The 22,500-nt window shown below is 36.6% G+C and overlaps 1 protein-coding gene across 1 annotated transcript in view; it reads right to left on the minus strand.

Annotated features, from left to right (window-relative positions):
• LOC306845024 (zinc finger protein GLI1-like) overlaps positions 1-22,500 on the minus strand; it is a 56,695-nt gene that overhangs the window by 17,759 nt on the left and 16,436 nt on the right. Inside the window, exon 2 of the mRNA XM_079377522.1 lies at positions 1-22. This exon is cut by the window's left edge and continues 82 nt beyond it. The gene's annotated coding sequence lies outside the window, so the exon portion shown is untranslated. The remainder of the gene's footprint in view (positions 23-22,500) is intronic.

Consider the following 22,500-nt stretch of genomic DNA (forward strand, 5'->3'; position numbering starts at 1 on the left):
CACCCGCTACAGCCACAGACCTCTACAGGAACACACACACACACACACACACACACACACACACACATGACAGCGTTAGAGCTGATAAAACACACACAGTACAGCTCCTGCACACTGAGCTTCATAATACTGTGTGCTTTCATCATGCACCTTTCATTAAAGTCAGTAGGAGCATATTAAAACAACATGGTTTGAGTACCAACATAGCACTTTATGTAAAGGACATTTTTCTAGACACATACATGGATATGCAATACACACACTGTCATGCAAGCATATGTGTGTGTGTAGGTGTATATCTGGTAATGTGTGCTAATGAGTTTCAGGCGCTAAATAGAGATCTTGTATGAAGCCACAGCTGCCAAACCCAATAAATACCATGAGGGAGGTCTACACACACACACACACACACACACACACACACACACACACACACGCAGCACATATGGACACACACCTGTCAGACCTCAATGGGAATCACAGTTATGAAGAAGGACAAAAATGTCACTGTGTGACCATCAGTCAGCTAAAAAATAACCTGTCAAACAGGTAAAATATATTTTTATTTCATATATATAATGACTTGCACATACACTATATGGACAAAAGTGTTGGACACCCCCTTCTTTAGAACAGAAGAAGGCACTTCCAAAACTGTGGCAACAAAGATGGAAACATAATTAATGTATTTAAAAACTGTATTTCCATCTCTGTTGCCACAGTTTTGGACGTGTCTTCTTCTGTTCTAAAGAAGGGGGTGTCCAACACTTTTGTCCATATAGTGTCTGTACAAGTCATTATATATATGAAATAAAAATATATTTTACCTGTTTGACAGGTTGACACAATTTTTTTTTGTTTTTCAAGGACTAAAATCAGAGATCTCACTTATCAAACAATACTGTTATTATCTTTCAAATTATAATACATAAACTAATAAAACAATGGTACAAAATAAGTGCAGCGCAAGCAAAGCATGCAGTGACTATGGCCACTTTAACATTTAAAACTATACTATGGCAAAGTACATTTTCCTATTATTTTATGAATACATGATTGACCTGAAGAATAAAAGCTATATCATACACTTGGAAAAATATGAGCTATATCATGCTTGTAGACGCTAGGGGTGTGACAGAGACTTGGTTCACTAGAATGAGAGAATATTTTAATACTATTTTTAAGAAATTTTCAATTGCAAAACATTTGTCTTTTAATCACAAAACAATGCAGTTGTATTTTGAAATGCTTTAACTGATCTAGGGCCATAACTAACAATTATTTTGGTAATCAAGAAATCTACTGATTATTTTGACAATTGAGTAATCTGATCATTTTTAGTAATAAAAATAAAACTAAGTGAAAAAGAGGCTTTAATATGACTATATTTATATATAAACTAACGATGAGGCAATCATAATTGGTTCAAATAAAGTATCAAATCCAAGTAATTGCATGGTTTTATTGAACAAAACTGTTAAAATGCATAATGTAATATGCCTAATTGCCTATATATAATATGAATATGCCAACTTAAGTACATTATGTATTATAACAAATTCCAGCAGAGGGCGCCAATGTTTCATTTTCAAGCGTTATTCAATGACGTTTAAATCCGTAAATTATTTTGAAATCGCGATGTACAACAAATCGCATGTTTAGACATATGTTGATGTATTCTCCTGTGTTGGCATAGGTTTGTAAATGATTCATTTTACACAGATAACACACACTGTTTTCCCAGATGAACGTTAAGCAACCCACGTTAAGCTGTTTTCAAGGGTTTTCCAGGACTTAAATTTCAAAAAGTCAAAATCAAGTACTTCAAGCAATTTAAGCACCTTGTACGAACCCCGGAGATTTCACGATGGGCAGGGCTACACAGAACAACAACACAGAAATAAAAACCCAACAAGTGACAAAACTCAGTTTGAGGCAGTAAAGAAATTAATACTTATATTAAAGGTGGGATTTCTGGAAGCCAATGTTGATATTTGAAATCACCAAAACAAACACGCCCCTACCCCAAAAGGGTCTCGCCCCTATTTTGATAGCTCCGCCCCACACATACGGACGCAACCCAGGGAACGATTAGTTCTGTGAAACAAAGCAAAACCAATGTTACAACGTGTCTACACCGGACGCGACAAAATACTATAGAAGTCATTATAATCAGTGATGCTGTCTACATCGCGCCCTTACTGCTGATTGGCTACAAATTTGTTTTGATACTCGGCCCCGACTCGTTTTTGAGAATTACATACCCCACCTTTAATCAAGGCTGCATTAAATTGTCAGTAAAGACATTTATAATGTTAGAAAAGGTTTCTATTTCAAATAAATGCTGCTCTTTTGAACTCTCTATTCATCTGTGAGTCCTGAAAAATAAAACGTATCACGGTTTCCACAAAAATATTCATGTTCTCAACATTGATAATAATCAGAAATGTTTCTTGAGCAGCATATTAGAATGATTTCTGAAGATCATGTGACACTGAAGACTGGAGTAATGATGCTGAAAATACAGCTTTGATCACAGAAATAAATGACAGTTTAACAGATATTCACATAGAAAACAGCTGTTTTAAATTACAATAATATTTCACAGTTTTTACTGTATTTCTGATCAAATAAATACAGCTCTGGTGAGCAGAAGATACTTCTTAAAATCTGACCGATTGCTAGTTTTGGTGGTGAATCTTTTCTGTGATGTTGAGTGTAAAATCTGTTGGCATCTTTCAGCAGACAGACTGTAAAAGGGTGTAAAAGTTGATAGAGTCTCAAACGCCCTCATCTGCAACAGCTTTCCTCTCTCTCTCTGTTGGCTGCTGGTCTCTCTCGCTCTCCTCCCATCCCCCTCTCTCTCTCTCCCTGCGGATCCTCCTCCTCTCTGTCGAGGTGGGTGTTCTGGCTGTTATGACTTGGAGAGGATAATGGCAGCTCTAATGTAGCCAGCCGTTCCTGATGTGGCCCAAAACGAGAGGAATGGGCCGGGTTTGGGATCGGACCAACCACAGCCAGATTCCACCTCCGTTCTTGCCCTCCGTCTCTCTCAATATCGTTGTTTTTCTTCAATGGTAAACTTTGTTTTTCAGCTCTGGCTTTGTTTTCATAACCCGACTCAAACGCCCCTCAACAAATTCACTCGGTTATTCCCTCAGAGCCACAACAACCCGTTTACTAACCCTACAACTAGTTAACTCAAACACCAGCTCATTAAAATGCAAATAATCAGTCTGATTTATTTATCTTTTGACCCTGTTCACAACAGGGTTATTATAGATAACTAAAAATGAAACTCAAATTACAACCATTTCAAGTTCAAGTTGAAGTTGAGCTTTATTGTCATTCTGCTACATGTGGGGACATACAGTGCAACGAAATGTCGTGCCTCACAGGACCACGGTGCTACATAAATATAGACATCAATGACAACAGTGAAGTAAAAAACACTATAAACTTATACACAACTAACCTACTGACAGATTTAACTATAAGTATAATAGAAGATAAAAAAGTCCATGTTTCAGCAGGTAGGGGTTTGCATGGGGTTTCAGAGGGGGGCGGGGTGATTTGAGTTCAGGGCTCTCACAGCCTGGGGGAAAAAGCTGTTGAGCAGTCTGGCGGAGCGGGCTCTGATGCTCCGGTACTGTCTTCCTGATGGTAGGAGCTGGAAGAGACTGTGGGAGGGATGGGTGGAGTCCTTCACGATGCTGTTGGTTTTGCTGGAGCAAATTTACATTTACATTACATTTTCGTGTAAGGAAAATGTCCAGGATGGAGGGGAGCGGGGCACCAATGATCTTTGCAGCTGTGTTCACTGTCCGCTGGAGGGTCTTGCGGTCAGCAGCACTGCAGTTCCCGTACCAGACAGTGATGCAGCTGGTCAGCACACTCTCAATGGTGCCTCTGTAGAATGTGGTGAGGATGGGTGGAGGGAGACGTGCTCTTTTCAGCCGGCAGAGAAAGTGTAGGCGCTGTTGTGCCTTTTTGGAGAGTGACATGGTGTTGGTGGTCCAGGTGAGATACTCTGTGATGTGCACCCCCAGGAATTTAGTGCTGCTGACTCTCTCCACAGTCGAGCTGTCGATGGTCAGTGGGGGGTGGTCAACGGAGTTTCTCCTGAAGTCCATCACAACCTCCTTTGTCTTCTCCACATTGAGGGACAGATTGTTTGTGCCACACCATTCAGCCAGCTGTGCCACTTCCTCTCTGTAGTGCATTTCATCGTTGTTGCTGATGAGACCTACCACTGTTGTGTCATCAGCAAACTTGATGATGTGGTTGGAGCTGAACTTGGCAGTGCAGTCGTGGGTCAGCAGTGTGAAGAGCAGCGGGCTGAGCACACAGCCTTGTGGGGCACCTGTGCTCAGTGTGGTAGTGCTCGAGGTGTTGTGGACGACACGGACTGACTGAGGTCTTCCGGTTAGAAAGTCCAGGATCCAATTACACAGGGAATTGTTAAGGCCCAGCAGGTTTAGTTTATTTATGAGCTGTTGTGGGATTATTGTGTTGAATGCCGAGCTGAAGTCAATGAACAGCATTCTAACATAGGAGTCTTTATTTTCTAGGTGGGTAAGAGCCAGGTGGAGGGTGGAGGAAATTGCATCGTCCGTAGAGCGGTTTGGATGGTATGGAGCAGGTCGAGTGTGTTGGGGAGGCTGGTTTTGATGTTGTGCATGACTAACCTCTCAAAGCACTTCATCATGATTGGAGTCAGTGCTATGGGACGGTAGTCATTGAGACAGGACACAGGTGATTTCTTTGGTACCGGTATGATTGTTGTGGATTTGAAACACGTGGGGACGACTGCCTGGCTCAGCGAGGTGTTGAAGATATCTGTTAGGACATCTGTCAGCTGTGCAGCACAGTCTCTCAGAACACGGCCAGGTATGTTGTCAGGTCCCGCAGCCTTGCGTGGGTTAATCCTAGATAGGGTCTTCCTTACGTCGGCTGGAGACAGACAGAGCGCCCGGTCGTTGGGAGGTGTGGGCAGTTTTTGTGCAGGTGTGTCATTCTGCATTTAAAACCTTGAATAAAAGTGGTTGAGTGCATCGGGGAGGGATGTGTCCTCATCACAGGCCTGTGGCGGGGGCTTGTAGTCAGTGATGGTCTGAATGGCTTGCCACTGGCTCCGTGTGTCTCTGCTGTCTGTGAAGTGATTGTTGATTTTTTGAGCGTATGACCGTTTTGCATTTTTGATGCCACGGGACAGACTGGCTCTTGCTGTTTTGAGGGCTGCTTTATCTCCTGATCTGAATGCTTCATCTCTGGTCTTTAGCAGCCCATGAACCTCTGCTGTCATCCATGGCTTCTGGTTGGCACGTGTGGTGATGGTCTTGGTGACTGTCACATCATCAGTGCACTTTTTGATGTAAGCAGTCACAGTTTCAGTGTACTCATGCAGGTCTGTGTGGTTGTTGTAGGTGGCTGCCTCTTTAAACATGTTCCAGTCTGTGTCCTGGAAGCAGTCCTGCAGTGCTGAGGTGGCATTGTCTGGCCATACTGTGATCTGCTTTTGAACCAGTTTGGCGAGTTTGAGAAGTGGTCTGTATGCTGGGATTAGCATAACAGTGATGTGGTCTGAGTACCCGAGGTGGCGGCAGGGTACAGCCTTGTAAGCGTTCTTTACTGTTGTGTAAACAAAGTCCAATGTTTTGTTTCCCCTTGTTGCAAAGTTCACATGTTGGTAGAACTTTTGCAAAACTGTCTTTAAGTTTGCGTGGTTGAAGTCACCGGCTATGATGAAAAAGCCGTCAGGGTTACTTGTTTGTTGTTCACTGATGGTGCTATACAGTTCACGAAGCGCGTCCTTAGCGTTTGCACACGGGGGGATGTAAACTGCAACAATAACAATGACCGTGAACTCCCGCGGCAGAAAGAACGGTCGACACTTCACAAACATAAACTCCACCAGCGATGAACAGTTTTTTTGATATTACCGCAGCATTTAAACCATTGTTACTTAAAATAAAATAACATCAAGGACAATGGAAAAAAGTTTTTAACTTTGTGTTATCCTTGACAAATGAGTGCATTTAACTACTTTTTGTCTAATAAATCAAATCAAAATAAAAGTAAACATGAACTGTAATACATTAAAATCTTACTTCAGCTATTTGCCAACAACATTGTTATTAAAGAATTAATACATAACTTTAAATTTTGTTTAACTCGATGTAAACTAAATAAAACTGCAAAAAAGGAAAAACTGCAAAAAAAATAAATAAATATATCTATATATATCTATATATATATATATATATATATATATATAGATAGATTAAAATTAAAATTAAAATTAATATTTCACTACTGTCAGTGTGTTATTGCAGATTATAAATGGACATCAGTCATTTTAAACAAACAAACAGTGAATTAAATTAAATAATATATTTTAAATATATATATATATATATATATATATATATATATATATATATATATATATATATATTTTTTTTTTTTTTTTAGTGATAAAAAACATAACCCATTTTAATGTTTAGTTTTTTTACATTTTCATAAAATATTTGTAGTTGAAGTGCAATTATATATATATATATATATATATATATATAGATATATATTTATGGATAGAGAGAGAGAGAGAAATACAAAAAAATTAAATGACTAAACACACCAATTATAAAACTTTTAACTCAAATTAAAATGAAAACGCAATATATGAAAACAGATCCAAAATATTAATAAAAACTATAATTGTATCTCAACAATCCTATAATAACACATGCCTTTTAGTTTTGGAACACTGACATTTATATTGAACTGAATTAAATCAACATTGAGCTGAATTTTCTTCTGTAGAGCTGCTTTACAGCTGAAGTCATTTCATAACTGATGAATTTTATAACACTTATTTTCCTGTTTATTTTTGTGAAGCTGCTTTGAAATAATCTGTATGGTATAAATCGCTATATAAATAATAAAAGTGAGTTGATTTGACCTGAGATAGACAGAAAGTTGAAATATGTGGCGTGAGTGAGTTAATTTCTCACAAAAGCATTATTTAAGTGCATGAATGCCAGATTGTTGTAGCGAATGTTGCAAGAAAGATTCTTTTGGAATTAAATCGTCATGGCAACCGTAAACTGTTTAAAGGAAACTTCAGTGAAAAGGGCGTCTTCTTTTTCAATCTGTCTCCTGTGATGTTCATACCTGTGGTTTCCCCAAACCTCACACCTCCGTCTGCTCTCCTTCTCCTCATTTACACATGACTGTACCCAAAATCAGCTCGTCTTTTCTTCTGGCTGAAGAAGTAAAGCGGCTTCACCAACAGACTCACAGCTGCTGAACACACTTGTGCTTACTTACCTTCACACACACACACACACACACACACTCTCTCTCTCTCTCTCTCTCTCTCTCTCTTCCTCTATGACAAATCTGGCCCAGAATAGCATGTCTAAAGCCTCATAATAGCAGCAGAGTTCCTGTGACCACAAAAATTATGTGTAAAATAGACAAAATATCCATAATCACCGTGAGCGGCCCTACTGGTGTGTGTGTGTCTAAGTTTTCCAGTGCCGGTAAAGTCAGTCATGACTAGTACTAGCCCACCCATAACACCCTGACAACCACCCAGAACACCTTAGCTGCAAAAACGACTAATTGGTATTTTTGTTTTGTTTTCCATGTATGTCCGAAATCTAAATAGCAACATCCTGGCAACCACTCATAGCTGAATAGCAGCAACACCATGGCAATTACCCATAGCTGCATAGCAACACCCTGGTAACCGCTCAAAGCTGCATAGCAACACCATGGCAACTACCCATAGCTGCATAGCAACACCCTGGCAACCACTCATAGCTGCATAGCAACACCCTGGCAAGTCAACCACCCGCAGCTGCATATGACCGGCAGCCATATCACCATGCAGCCCAAGACTGGTTGCCCACTGAAGCTAAGCAGGGTTGAGCTGGTCAGTACCTGGATGGGAGACCTCCTGGAAAAAACAGGTTGCTGCTGGAAGAGGTGCTAGTGAAACCAGTAGGGGGTGCTCATCCTGTGGTCTGTGCGGGTCCTAATGCCCCAGTTTAGTGATGGGGACCCTATACTGTAAACAAGCACCATCCTTAGCAACCACCCACAGCTACATAGCAACACCTTGGCAACCACTTATAGCATCATAGCAACACCAAATACTGCTGCATACAAACAACCTGGCAACTACTCACAGCTACATAGCAACCACTCACAGTTGTATAGCAACACCTTGGCAACCACCCACAACACATCATGGCAACGAGATTTCCATGCAAGCATTACTTTCATCTTGAGGAAATGTCAATCTAGTTTTTAAACGGCTGCGAACTCTTACTGTAAACAAACACGCAGCAATCACAGCAGTTACTGGAAACATGAACACCAGGAATCCTTCAGAACTTCATGACTGAAGAAACTCCACAGGAGACCAGCCGATCATCATATATACACGACTACTGACTCTACACAACTACAACAACACAAACACACATGAGCTGTTTACACAGACCCACAATACTGATTATTATACAAGATTACAAAAATATACATACACAGAGTGTGAGAATTTCACTCATTAGATACAAAATACCAAGTGTCATTTATAGTAAAGAAAGAAGCACAAAAACATTTTAGTAGCAGAAGTTAGTCCGGTTTGATAAAGGCACTGAATAAGACGACAGCAGTTGATGAAATGATTAAAAAGTGCTGAAGGAAAGTGGTGCGACTGATGAAGATCCGGCAGTATCTGCGCGTGCGGACGGGCTCGTTGTGTGGTCCTGTTGGGTCAGAACTCATTCATTGCTCTGCGATAAAGTCATACTGAGTGTTTATACGCATGTGTAAATCATCTGTAAGGACGTGTGTGTGTGTGTGTGTGTGTGTGTGTGTGAGAGAGAGTCTGTTCAGTGTTCAGTGTGACTGGACCCAAGCCGAACATCTCTCACCGTAACAAACACTGATTATATGACTCACAGATCTCTGAGATGTTAATTCCTTACATTTCTGAAAATCATTTCACATACACACCCTGTTTGGTTTTTGTAAACTTCACAGTTCTATCACTTCAGCAATGGTGACAAAACTGTAATAATATAAACATTTGTCATGTATTACAAGCATGTAATACATGACAAATGTTTATATTATTACAGTTTTGTCATTCATTATATACACACACACACACACACACACACACACACACACACACACACACACACACATATTTTACCATGTTTACATCAATTAAATAGTCCTGAATGTAACTAATTACACTTACCAAACACTTGACATAAACTTAAAAAAACTAAATAAATAAACATCTATATACACACACACCCATTTTAATGTTTAATTTTTTTTCCATCTTCATAAAACATTTGTAGTTGAAGTGCAGTTGCATTGGATTTCAGACACTAAATTAAAATTAAAATTAATATTTCACTACTGTCAGTGTGTTATTGCAGATTATAAATGGACATCAGTAATTTTAAACAAACAAACAGTGAATTAAATTAAATAATATATTTTAAATATATATATATATATATATTTTTTTTTTTTTGTGATAAAAAATATAACCCATTTTAATGTTTAGTTTTTTTTAACATTTTCATAAAATATTTGTAGTTGAAGTGCAATTGCATTAGTCAGATTTCAGACACTAAATGAAAATGAATATTTCACTACTGTCAGTGTGCTACTGTAGACTATAAGATTACAGTAACAGCATTCAGACCTGTTCTTACAAAACCTGATGTGATTAAACCACATGAAATCATTCCAGAAACTATCCACACAGAGTCTGACGACAAATTTTCTGAAATATTTGCATAGGAACGTGTAAACTATGACGGACCGAGCGATCTCTCATCAACAGGAACATTCATTTGTTCGCCACACTTCAGCTCCTTCTTTCAGGCGGAGAAAAAGCTTTTGTTTCCTCACTATACGGATCCCGGGAGCTCTAAACCGAGCCACTCACACAACAGCTCCGTCATCGAGGGCCATTTACATAACTAAACACTAACAAATGAGCACATCAACTCACTGAGAGACAGAGAGATGAGAACTAAATGAGTGTTAGCTGTTCTACTACCATATTCCTGCGTGTGTGTGGCCTGTTCCTCAACGATTCACCGATCATATTACACACACACACACACACACACACACACACACACACAGGCTGCCAAACAGCTCTCAACACCCAATAGCAGATAACAGCCTCACATCTACATAAAGACTTCAGAAGAGCCTCGGCTCGAGGAAAACAAACACCAGTCACAGGTTTATTGGTGCCGACAATAACAGTCCACTATTATGCTCTTTTGGGGTAGAGAGATAAATTCATAAAAAAAAAATTAATAATACATATTATTTGTAAATAATATTAAAATATGCATTTATAAAGAAATATGATTTATAAAGAAATAAAACATAATAAATAATAATATAAATATTATCCATAAATAAATATAAATAATATATAAAGTGCTGTCATTAACTAAAACTAAAACTTATAAGAAACATTTTTGAAATTTAAATTAAACTGAAATAAAATATAAACATAAATATTATAATAACCACTGATATAAGTTTTACTAACTGAAATAAAACCAAACTAAACTAAACCTACTTAAAAACATTAAATAAATTTACACTATTTATAATTTTATATAATTATATATAATTATTATATAATAATTTTTATCAATATAATATTTATATAAATAAATATATAAAATAAATATGATTTATTGAGGAAAAAATTTAATAACACAAAAGCACAAGATTAAAATGAAAACTGAAAATACAAAAAGTAAAAGCTATTTCAAAATATTAATAAAAACTATATAGTAAATAAATCATACTAAAATAACAAATATTTGTAACCATATACATATATATATATAGAGAGAGAGAGAGAGAGAGAGAGAGAGAAAGAAAGTATTAATCATTAATAATGTTTTTTGTCAAGGTAAAGCTTGATTTCTCCAGGGCTGTTTCCCAAAAGCATCGTAAGCCTAAGCTGATCATACACTCATTGCCACTAATGGAGCTACGATCAACTAAAGCTTGTGATGTGTTTGGGAAACGCAGTCCAGACTGGTGAAGCTTCTGAGTCAGAACATTCTCAGACAGACAGAAAAAGAGAGAGAGAATCCAAAGAAAAGAAAACTTCAAGTGATCTAAAGAAAAAAAGGAGGCTCAGAGCTGAACATGAGATGGAAAAAATGTGGGAGCAGGAAGTTGGCAGCAGCGTGAGTGTGTGAGCCTGACTGTGTGTGGCATTGAGACGCCCTCCAGCTCCACTCAACCACCACACACACACACACACACACACACACACACACACACACACGTAATGGTTTTTATACGGTACAGACCATATGTTCTATCGCTACACCAACCCTACACCTAAACTTAGCCCTCACAGGAGACTGTGCATTTTTACTTAAAAAAAAAAACTCATTCTGTATGATTTACAAGCCTTTTAAACTATGGGGACACTGAAAATGTCCTCATAAAGCACCTCTCCTTGTAATACCTGTGTCAACTACCATGTCATTATACAAATTTATGTCCTCGTTTGGCACAAAAACATGCACACACACACACACGCACGCATATATATACTATATACATACAAAGAGAGCAGATCCTCTAGTGCTGCTCTGAGTCTTGCTCAGTGTTCAATCATGATCAGAATGACGAGAGGAACATCAGCAGATCTTCATCATCCTCATGTGTCTCTGATTTATATCTGATTCCACAGAAAACAATCACTCCACATGAAATGCTCACACACATCCACCTGACGCAGATGAAGGACAAGAAATAGTTTTAGTTAAATGTATCTGAAGAGAAATGACTATTACAGTAAATACACAAGCATTTCATCTTCAAATCACAATAAATAGTGTTCAGACCTGTTCAGTCTGAGGCAACTAAACAACACAAAATAAAATATTTGCGAAACTGCAATTCATATTTCCAACATTGTGCTGTTAGGCCAGCTTTATAATACAATAATACAATGTTTATATTATTCATTTATTTATTTATTCACGTAGGTTTCCTTTTCATTGAGTTAATTTTCATTATTATTCTATAATTTATTTCCGTGAAACTCATAAAAATTAAGAAAAAAAAAATATATATATAAATATTTTGCACCAAAACTATTCGCAAAAACTTTCATTATGCTCTGAAAATAGTTCGTCAGGGTTATTATAGTTATATGAAAAAACAAAACAAATATTTAAAAAAATGATTGCAGCTAGTTACCAAGGCAACATTTATTTTTAATTTAGTTAATCTTGATGAAATTAAATAACTAAAAGTACAACTGAAATCAAATTTATGATAATACACAGACATATTACGCACCCAACAAAATGATTAAAAAGTACTAAAACTTTAAAATGAAAAATAAAACCAGAAAATCTAAAAATCAAAACAATTCAAAATATTAATAAACTATACTTTATATAAAATAAGATGCATCATTGAAGAATGCTGTTGTGGTGTAAAAGTTCACAAAGATGCGTGCAATTTGGACGAGGCCTTCTTAAATTCTTTATTTATTAGTTTTGAGTCACTACAAATGCAAATTTACTGCCCAATTCCATAGCAACCACTCAGAACACCCTAGCAACCAGTTGTAAAATCTTCTGCACGTGTCTGATGAAGATTTGCAGCACTGAGCTCATCAGTACCGTTCCCACGTATCTCTCTCTCAGGATTTAAAGAGGGTCACCCCAAAAAACAGGTTCCTGCCACCCGATCCCAAAGGGTCATCCGCTATTTCCTCATTCATTAGCGCACAAAGAGCCGGAGGAGGTTAAACTCTCTCCTACCTGAGGAGCGCCAGCATTTACAGATAAGAGCAGGAGAGAAAAGCGAGCGAGCGAGAGCTCTCGAGTCGCCGGCTGTAGGGCTCTTGGGAAGTTTGTCTTGTAATTGAATCAATTGTTGACCTCCTGTTCAAACTGGCCGAGCTGCTCGGAGAGGAGAGCCTGCGGAATAATAAACGCTCTCTCTCTCTCTCTCTCTGTGTGTTGCGTGTGGCGCTCGCCCCTCCTCTCTCCTGCGATTGTGCCGTGAGTCAAAGGCCGTGATTTAGAGGGAGCCGTTCAATCCCTTCACTGCATTCTCTCTCTTTCATTCCTCCTTTTGTTGCAGCGTGGGATGAATTCTAATCATCCGTCTCACCCCTAACCCTCCTGTCTCACCTTCACACTGTACGTCTGTCTGCTTTACCCGTCACAAACACCAATCAACATCCAGCAGAGTCTGCTCAATCAGTGTAAATACCACATTTGAATCAAACGGATTCGGTCATATACATTTGATTCCGGCTGAACTGATCAGATTAAAGTTGATTCAGTCAAGTTAATTTGATTTTGTCATGCGATTTGACTCAATTATATTAGATTTGATTCAGTCATGTCAGTTTGATTCCGGCTGAATCAATCATACTATACTTTATTCAAATTTATTCAGTCGTTTTATTGTAATGCAGATTCAGTCATAATACATTTATTTTGATAATATTTAATTTGATTTAAACTGATTCAATTAACTTATTCAATTCAATAAATTCAGGTTAAATTGATTACACTAAATTGGAATTGATTTGGTCACCTCAGTTTGATTCAGGCTGAATCAATCATGTTAAATTTGATTTAAAAAATCGGATAAACTGGAAGAGTTAGTAATGTGCCAGTTTTTCAGAGTTTGAGCAGCATTTGTAAGGTTTAAGCTGTTACTAATGGCCAAGTGGAGAAGAAAGAGGAGATGCTCCTATAATCTGCTTCTGTTTGCTCCGGAGCTTTAGATTTCTGCTCTATTGTGATGTTTCTCCATACAGTCTCAATCAGTGCAGATATCCAGCTGGAAACAAGCTGATAACAAACCTGATAGAAACGCTCTCTCTGTGTCAGTCAAAACTGAATCGTTTTTGATTAATTCTTTGCATTGGCTCAGCGATCTATAATTACTGAAGTAGCATGCTTCATAATAAATGCTATAATTTTCTTTTACGCATTTATGCATTTGGCAGATATTGCATTCATGCATTTTTTCAGTTCATGAATAGTTGACGGCTCTATGCAAATAAGCAATGCACATATTTATGGTCAGTAATTTTACATAATATTCAACAGAAAATTTCAGAGAGAAATAATAGGTTGCTTTGGACCAGAATTTATTTCTATACAAACGAACCGCACTGAAGAAATGCATTATTAATAATTATTTTTCAGATATTATTTAAATTTAATTTGGCTGTGATACTGTACAATGACAACAAATTATTTAAATTGAATTATTAATTAATTATTTAATTAATGAAACAAATGAATTTGTATAGAAGGTCTAAACATTGTTTTATATGGAATATATATAATAAAAATAAATATCCAAAGCAATATTGCATTCGAGTGATACTTTTTTTCAGTTCATGCATATATGATTGCTTTTTGCAAATGAGTTGTGCACATATTTGTGACAGTAATTTTACACAATATTTACTCAAAATAAAAATATTTTAAAAAAGGTTCACAAACCAAATAGAGTCTAGGCCATTATATTTCAGTCTGTCGCTACAAATGAACACACACAAATGTGAAAAAAAAGAAAAATTCCATTATTATATCATACATGATGAATAATAACTTTCAACTGCCATCTAGGTTTTATTTTATGATGCCCATGACAAAACTGTTCTAGAATCAGTCACAACAGCCCAGCGGCGTCCAGCTGTAAACGGTGCGTCTGACCCGGGGTCAGCGCTGAGGAGCGCCAAGGGTTCTTCAGTCCCTCTCATTCACTCTGGATCCTCTCCTGAAGTGTTTGTTGGGAAATCCTGAGTAAATCACAGTGTTTGCTCACGCTTTGTCAGCAGCATGTTTTTATGGACTTCCACTGTTGGCAATCGCCTCACTTCTGTTGGCCTCGCACAAGCAGGATAACGCTGTGCAAATATGCTCGTGTACACTCATACAATCGCTCGCTCAAACACACACACGCTTCAGTGCCAATGTCCTGATATCACTAACGCCGCACAGGTTAGGTCACCATCAACACCACCGACCAGAGTCTTATCACTAATGAGACGACCAAATCAATAAGACCGACTGATCCACTCACATCTGTGTTCAGTGCATTTGCACCAAATCTATTATTACAACAATAATGCACATTCATTTTCTGTATTTTTTGGGTGGATCTTGTGCAAATATTATTTAAACTAAACATAGTTTCAACAATTTTGTTTAGGTCATTATACATTTGGGATGAACAGTTTCAGCCAATGATTGTTTTCTAATTATTTCTAGTGAATTCTGAGTAATTATAATGCAAAAACAGTGTTATTTTATTTTCAGTAATTTTGTGTATGCCTCTTTTGCAGTCATTGCTATTATGGAATTGTATATATAATATATATTTATATATCATCCATTAGCCAGTGAAAAACACAACTAGAATGGTCAACCATGTCTATAACCATAAAACAATTTGAGTCAATTCAGAAAGCAGTTTCAAAGCAAGGTTTTTTAAAACTGGGAAAATCTGCAGAAAATTACAGAGGAAAAAATATTAGAAATGAAATAAAATATTTCGGACCAGAATTTATTTTGAAAAGGGCAAATTGACAAACTGAACTGAATTGAACATTTGCAATAATAACAATTTGGAATAAATAATGTGTTTTAGATATTATTTTATATATTATTTATTTTTGCTTTGGCACAATGACAACTAATTAATTAATTATTTAAAAAAAAATATTATGTTATATATACAGATATGGAAAAACATTGGTTATTTTGACCAATTGTCATTTTCTGTGAAAAAAAATGCTCTAAATGATTTTTTTAAAATTATTTAAATATTTTGTTATTTGAAATTTGAAAGAAATGTTATCAGACCTTTATAGAATAAAAAATAAATATGAACATTTTGCTCAAACCCATACCAAGTAAATATAGTACATTTACAGTGAATTTTCAAGAGGTCTCTTAATTTTTTGCACAGCTGTATATAATATTACACATAATGTTTTTCTCACACAGTATAAATGCTTTTATATTTCAAAAGAAGATGCTTCAGAAGGAGATCATTATATTTGTGCATCAAAAAAGTTCCTATTTTAATGCATTGAATAACAGCCTCCACAGCATGAAGCGCAGTAGGTGTACACTGATAAAAAGGATTCTGTGGCGTGGTAAATACTACAGAAAAACAAAAGTCATGAAAAAGTTACCTCAGGCAATCATTAAAAAAAAAAAAAAACTAAGTAAATTCTATATTGGTACTCAATTTAAGCTTGTAAAAGTTAAAGTGTAAATATAACATTATAATATTAAGTAAAACCTACTCAGCTTTTCTGATACTGGTGTTCCCATCATGCACTGGGGTATGAATAATTAATAAGGTTGATTTTTTTCCTGTTTTCCAGTTGCATTTACCCTGTTTTCTCATTGCTTTTATTGTTAAGTTTAGTAACTTGTGATTTTGTTACATCTGGAATTCATTTTCTACTCAAAATGACACATTCATACTCAAAAATGAACCACAGAATGAGTGTTGTGTACCAAATATTGAAGTCTCTGTGTTCGGATGAGTGCCAAGTCACTAATTATGCAAGTAGATGTCTACATGATGTCTATTATTTACTTAAAGTTTCTAAGTAATATACACTTTAAAAGCCTGGTTTAATTAGGAGCCATATTAAGTAAAAACAGAGTATTGCCAAGTAAGCTCAAATGACTGGCCAAGCTAAAGTTAATTATTTTCTGTTAAATTTCCTTAACTTTGGTAAGCAGATTTGACTTAATTCTATAAGTGAAATTAAATTCAATTATGTAATATTTCTTTATGAATGTGAAGTTCAATAATAAGTAAATTGTACAGAGCAGTAACACATTTAAAATGTGTTTAAATAACAAGATTTTTTAAAGTAAATTCTACAGGTTATTTATTCCAGGTGCATGCTGGGTAAATGGGCGCATGTGGCGGTGGGCGGTTCGGATCGGCGGCTCATTAGTAGCTCTTTGACCTGGACTGCAGGCCTGAGCTTGAACACATTCACATGAATGCAGCAGATCATGAGGCTCACCGGGACCCTCGAGCGCCAACAATAGACCCCCCACCGGAGCCCAGCACTTAATACCAGTGTCCCTGCTTCACACGTCATTTCAAAGAACAGTCCCTCCCCGTCTGTCTGTCTCTCTCTCCAGCTCAGGTTTGTGTACTGGGCAACAAAGCAGACGCAACACAAACGCTGGAACAGCTTCCTCCTGCCTCACGCTAGGAGTGTGTGTGTGTGTGTGTGTGTGTGTGTGTGTGTGCGTGTGTGTGTGTGCGCGTGGTCAGTGCTAAATGAGTAAATAGCATGTGAATGTACAACAGAAGGCTTGTTAATGACGGGTTTAGAGTGACAGTGAAAGTGTGTGAGGATTGATTCCCTCTTAGGACTAAACCTAATGGATTGTATTTGATTTATGAATTACTAATAATCAAAATGATCAAACTTCACTGTTAAACCTGTTTCACTCAATCTCCTCATGTCTTCTGTCGTCTGATTGAGTGTTTTATCCAGTAAAAGCTCTTCTAGTGTAATTGTACAAGTGTCCAGCTTCAGCTGCTGCTTCTCGTGTCAAATCTGGACTGATTTTGATCAAGTAAGCGTCAGAATAACTGCAGTCATATCTCCAGATGAACTCTTACTGGACTGAAGCAGCTCAGTTTTACTTGATTCTCCATCAATCATTTTCTAGAAAAATCAGTGCGTCTCAAATCTGATCATCAGGATCTTTTGAGGAGCGTTTGTTTCCAGAAGCTTTACTTTCTCTGTTCCTCAGCGGAGGAATGATCTTCATCTCACATCTTCTGAGGAGCGTTTATTATCTCTCAATCAGCATTGCATTGCATTCTATCTACTAAAATTGCAATCTCCTACTAAAACATATTGGAGAATTTGAGTGATATTTAGATCATTTTATGTCATTATCTGCTGTTCGGTTATAAAGATCTCATTGATTTACATTACAAGCAGCAGAATTTCATCATATGAATATCAGAATCTGCTCCAAATTTCCATATTTTTGCTCAGTTTGAGTCTCTGAATAAAATTGAGCTGTTTTTTCTCTGTATCAGACTATATGAGCCATAAACGCCTGATGCATCAAATATGATACTCAACAAAAAAACTAGGGCTGTCAGTCGATTCAAAATTTGAATCTAATTAATTACATGGAGTGGCAAAATAATTTGGCTGTGAAAATACCAACAAAAGATTATTTAAAGCTATTTTTGAGTTAAATGAGAAAGTATCCAATCGTATTACAAATAGTAGCTTTAGAAAGAAATATTTGATTTGATTCAACGTAACATTTATTACACATAAACGTTTAGGCTACAACAAGATGATTTGAGAAACATCACAGTATTTTTTGTTCATGAAATGAAAGTCTCTGGTAACCAAAATACACTGGTCTTCAAAATACAGAACCTTCTTTAGTTGTGCAAAATAATGCAAGTCAAGTTTTGGTGAACTATCCCTTTATTTATTTAGTTATTTAGTTATTTTTAAATAAATGAAATGACACTCTAAAGAAGAAACTAAATCTGCCAGCAGGTGGCAGTAAATGTCTTTATGAGTCATTCATTCATTTGATTCATTCAAACGGCTGATTCATTCGTAAACGGCTCTTTATGAATAAGTCTTTGAATCATTGATTCGTTCAAAACGCAGATTCATTGAGAAACTAAACTCCTCTGTGCTGCTCACAGACACACAACAGTTCTGCTGTGGCTTTATAGGTAATATTTGTGTTGGCAAAACTGAGCAAAAACACACAATATTGTGTTTAAAATATATCACAATATTAACTTCTATTTGTTGTATAAAATCACAATTGCATTCGGGACAAACAGCACTCGTGTGATATCGCTTATGTGATATAAAACTCATACAGGAGCATTTTTGCCCCCAGTAACTTGAATTAGGACATAACTTGCATTGATGGAGTTATAATATTTATCAACTGTATGAAATGTAAGATGACGTACAGGTCTGGGGGCGGGGCCTGTGTGTTAACTGCGTTAAAATGTTTTAATTGCATAATTTTTTCATAACTAAGTTAAACTGACAGCCCTACAAAAATCATATGCAAGGTTTTATAAAATATTTTGTATTTTTTCTATTATTTCATATGTCAGGTTTTACAGGGTTAATTTCTGAAAGAGTTGTCAAGGAAAGGATGAGGTCTATGATGTGTTCCACTCCATTAAGAGCTGGAAAACACCGCTCAGCGGCTTGTGTGTCTGCTGCGGCGGATCTGAGGCCAGACGTGGCGGTTTGATCTGTATTAAACCGGTCTTCTGAACCTGGCACACCCAGAACCAGCTCAACACATGTGCGAGAAGCAGCTGGACTCAAAACCCAAAACTCAGCATTAGCAGACAGCTGTGAGAGACTGTGTTTGTAAAAAAACAAGAAGGTGAAAATGATTTTCTGTAGTCATCAACATTATGACACACATACTGCCAAGAGTTCAACTTAAGTGAGTGAAGTGACATACTGCCAAGTATGGTGACCCATACTCAGAATTCGTGCTCTGCATTTAACCCATCCAACGTGCACACACACAGCAGTGAACACACACACACACCGTGAACACACACCCGGAGCAGTGGGCAGCATTTATGCTGCGGCGCCCGGGGAGCAGTTCGGGGTTCAGTGCCTTGCTCAAGGGCACCTCAGTCGTGGTATTGAGGGTGGAGAGAGCGCTGGACATTCACTCCCCCCACCTACAATCCCTGCCGGCCCGAGACTCGAACCCACAACCTTTGGATTACGAGTCCGACTCTCTAACCATTAGGCCACAACTTCCCCCATTGAACTTGTGTTCAACCTGAAATAATCATTTAAAAAGTTTATTTCTACTTGATCTGACAGTAAAGGTTAGTTTAGGTGCCGTGAGATTAATTCAGTGATATTAGATTCAATTTGATTCAGTGTCAGTTTGATTCTTGCTGAATCAATCATATTCAGTTTGATTCAATCATATAGATTTGATTCAAGTTGATTCAGTCATATCAGTTAGATTTAAGTTGATTATACTAAATTGGATTCAAACTGATTTATCATTTAAATGTGACGCAGGTTGAACTAATCATGATCATGATTTAATCATATGGATCTGATAAAAGTTGAATTAATCATAATAAATTTGATTTGAAGTTGAATTGATCAATCATACTAAGTTAAATTCAAACTGATAGTCATTTAAATTTGACTCAAACTGAATCAGTCATAATAAACATGTTAATTCAGTAATATCAGTTTGATTCAGTCTGAATTGAACTTGATTCATACTGACTCATATTAAACTTGATTCAAATTGACTAAGGTATATCAATCTGATTCAGCATGAATTAATCAGATTACATTTGACTTAAGTTGATTCAGTTATATCAATGTGATTCAGGCTGAATCGATCATACTTAATTTGATTCAAGTTGATTCAGTCAAAGCAATTTGATTCTGTTTGATTTAATAATATTAATTTGATTACATTTGATTCAGTCAAATCAATTTGATTCAGGATGATCAAGTCATATTAATCTGAATAAAACGGGCTAATTAAACTGCTACCACAAACACATTTAACATTAGCTGACTAAACACATTTCCAGCTCAGACAGCGGCAGCAGAAGATCCGAATCAGGAAAGTCTGAACCCTAAAGCCAAATGGGACATTAGCATTTTAACAGGCTGACGGGAGGCTTGTCTAAACCTGTCGTCCCACACACACACACACACACACACACACACAGAGGCTGGTTGTGTGTGTTGTGTACAGACTCATGAAGTTTTCCGCCGGACACACGTCTGTCCTCCAGTGACTCCACTCATTGCTAAACATGTTTGCTCTCTTGCTTTCTGTTTACACACAGAGCAGGCCGTGAATCACGCATCCATCAGGACCAGAGGAAAGTCCTTCTCCAACCCTCTTCTAACTCCTGCAACAAAAGGCCAAAGACAAGCAGCTCCTTCACTAGTGTTTGTGCGGCTTTAAGGATGAAGCTGAGCCTGAGGTCTCTCTCTCTCTCTGTGTGTGTGTGTGTGTATGTGTACAGTGAGGTAAACCACACACACCTCAGAGGTTTAGCAAACACAACTTCACTATCTGGAGGAATCCCAACCGAAGATGCTCAAACAGCAATAAATAACTGTAACTAACCCTAATCCAGCCACAGCAATCAAATACAGCCATTAATGCTCATGTTGAACATACAGGACACAACAATCACAAATTTATGAAATATATCAAAGGATTAGAGCTGCACGATTAATTGAAATCACATTACGGCTTACTGCGATTATCACGAATAGACAATTTAATGTAAAAAAATAATAATTTTTTTTCTTTAAAAAAAAATGTACAGTGAAATTTTGCAATATTAATATTTTCTATTTTTTGTATTTTAAATTTTTCTATTTTTTTACTGAGTAATAATAATAAGAATAATATCAACAACAACAACAATAATAATAAAAAATATACTTATAATAATATATATATTTATTATAATTTAATTATAAATAGCTGTATTCACTTATATAAATTTATTATATATTTAGTGATATATATATATATATATATATATATATATATGTGTGAATATATATATATAAAATTACAAAGTTTTTGCCCAAATTGCACAGCCAACACGCAAAATAAAACCTAGAATTTTTTAAAAGCACATTTTAAATCGTAAATCCAAAAAAAGCAATTAGTCTTTTCCTCCAAATTCTGCAGACCTACAACGAATGATTAATTTGTTCAATCAAAATGATCAACACCAAGGCACTCAAAAGTAAGAAATTGCACAGATTTGACACATGTGCTCAGATGAAAATCCATCATTTCTTCTAGACAACGAAACCACTTTGATGAGTCACAAATGAGACTTTCACTGAACTCTCTTGCTCCTCAGATGATTCTCCTGATGAAAACAACCCAGTAATCTCAAATGTCTCTTCTGGATTTTCTGAAGTGATCTCAATAATGTCTCAAACTGAGTTTAGATCAACCAAGAAGTCTGCAATCGAAAGTCTTCAAGCGATTTGAGCTGCTTCACATTTCTTCTATAGCTCTATACTCTTACTGGATGATGACTACTGTCGTTTTTTAGGAAAAACACATGAGACAAAGCTGATACTTAAATAAAATATAACTGAGAACTCAATTAAGCCATAAAAGAGCGTCTCTGAGAAATTAAATATTACCTTGGTAAAGAATACAGATAGTAAATATAGCACTTGTACTTCATAAAGCAGAATATCTAATAGTAACAGGAAACTAAGATCAGTCAAATTACATTTTATAGATCGTTATAGATATGTGTTAATAAGGTGCTTTACTGCTGGCTTCATTACTGTTCGACTTGCCAACAACTTGTTTGTTTGTGAAAATC

Source organism: Barbus barbus, assembly GCF_936440315.1.
Source record: "Barbus barbus genome assembly, chromosome: 25".
NCBI lineage: Eukaryota > Metazoa > Chordata > Actinopteri > Cypriniformes > Cyprinidae > Barbus > Barbus barbus.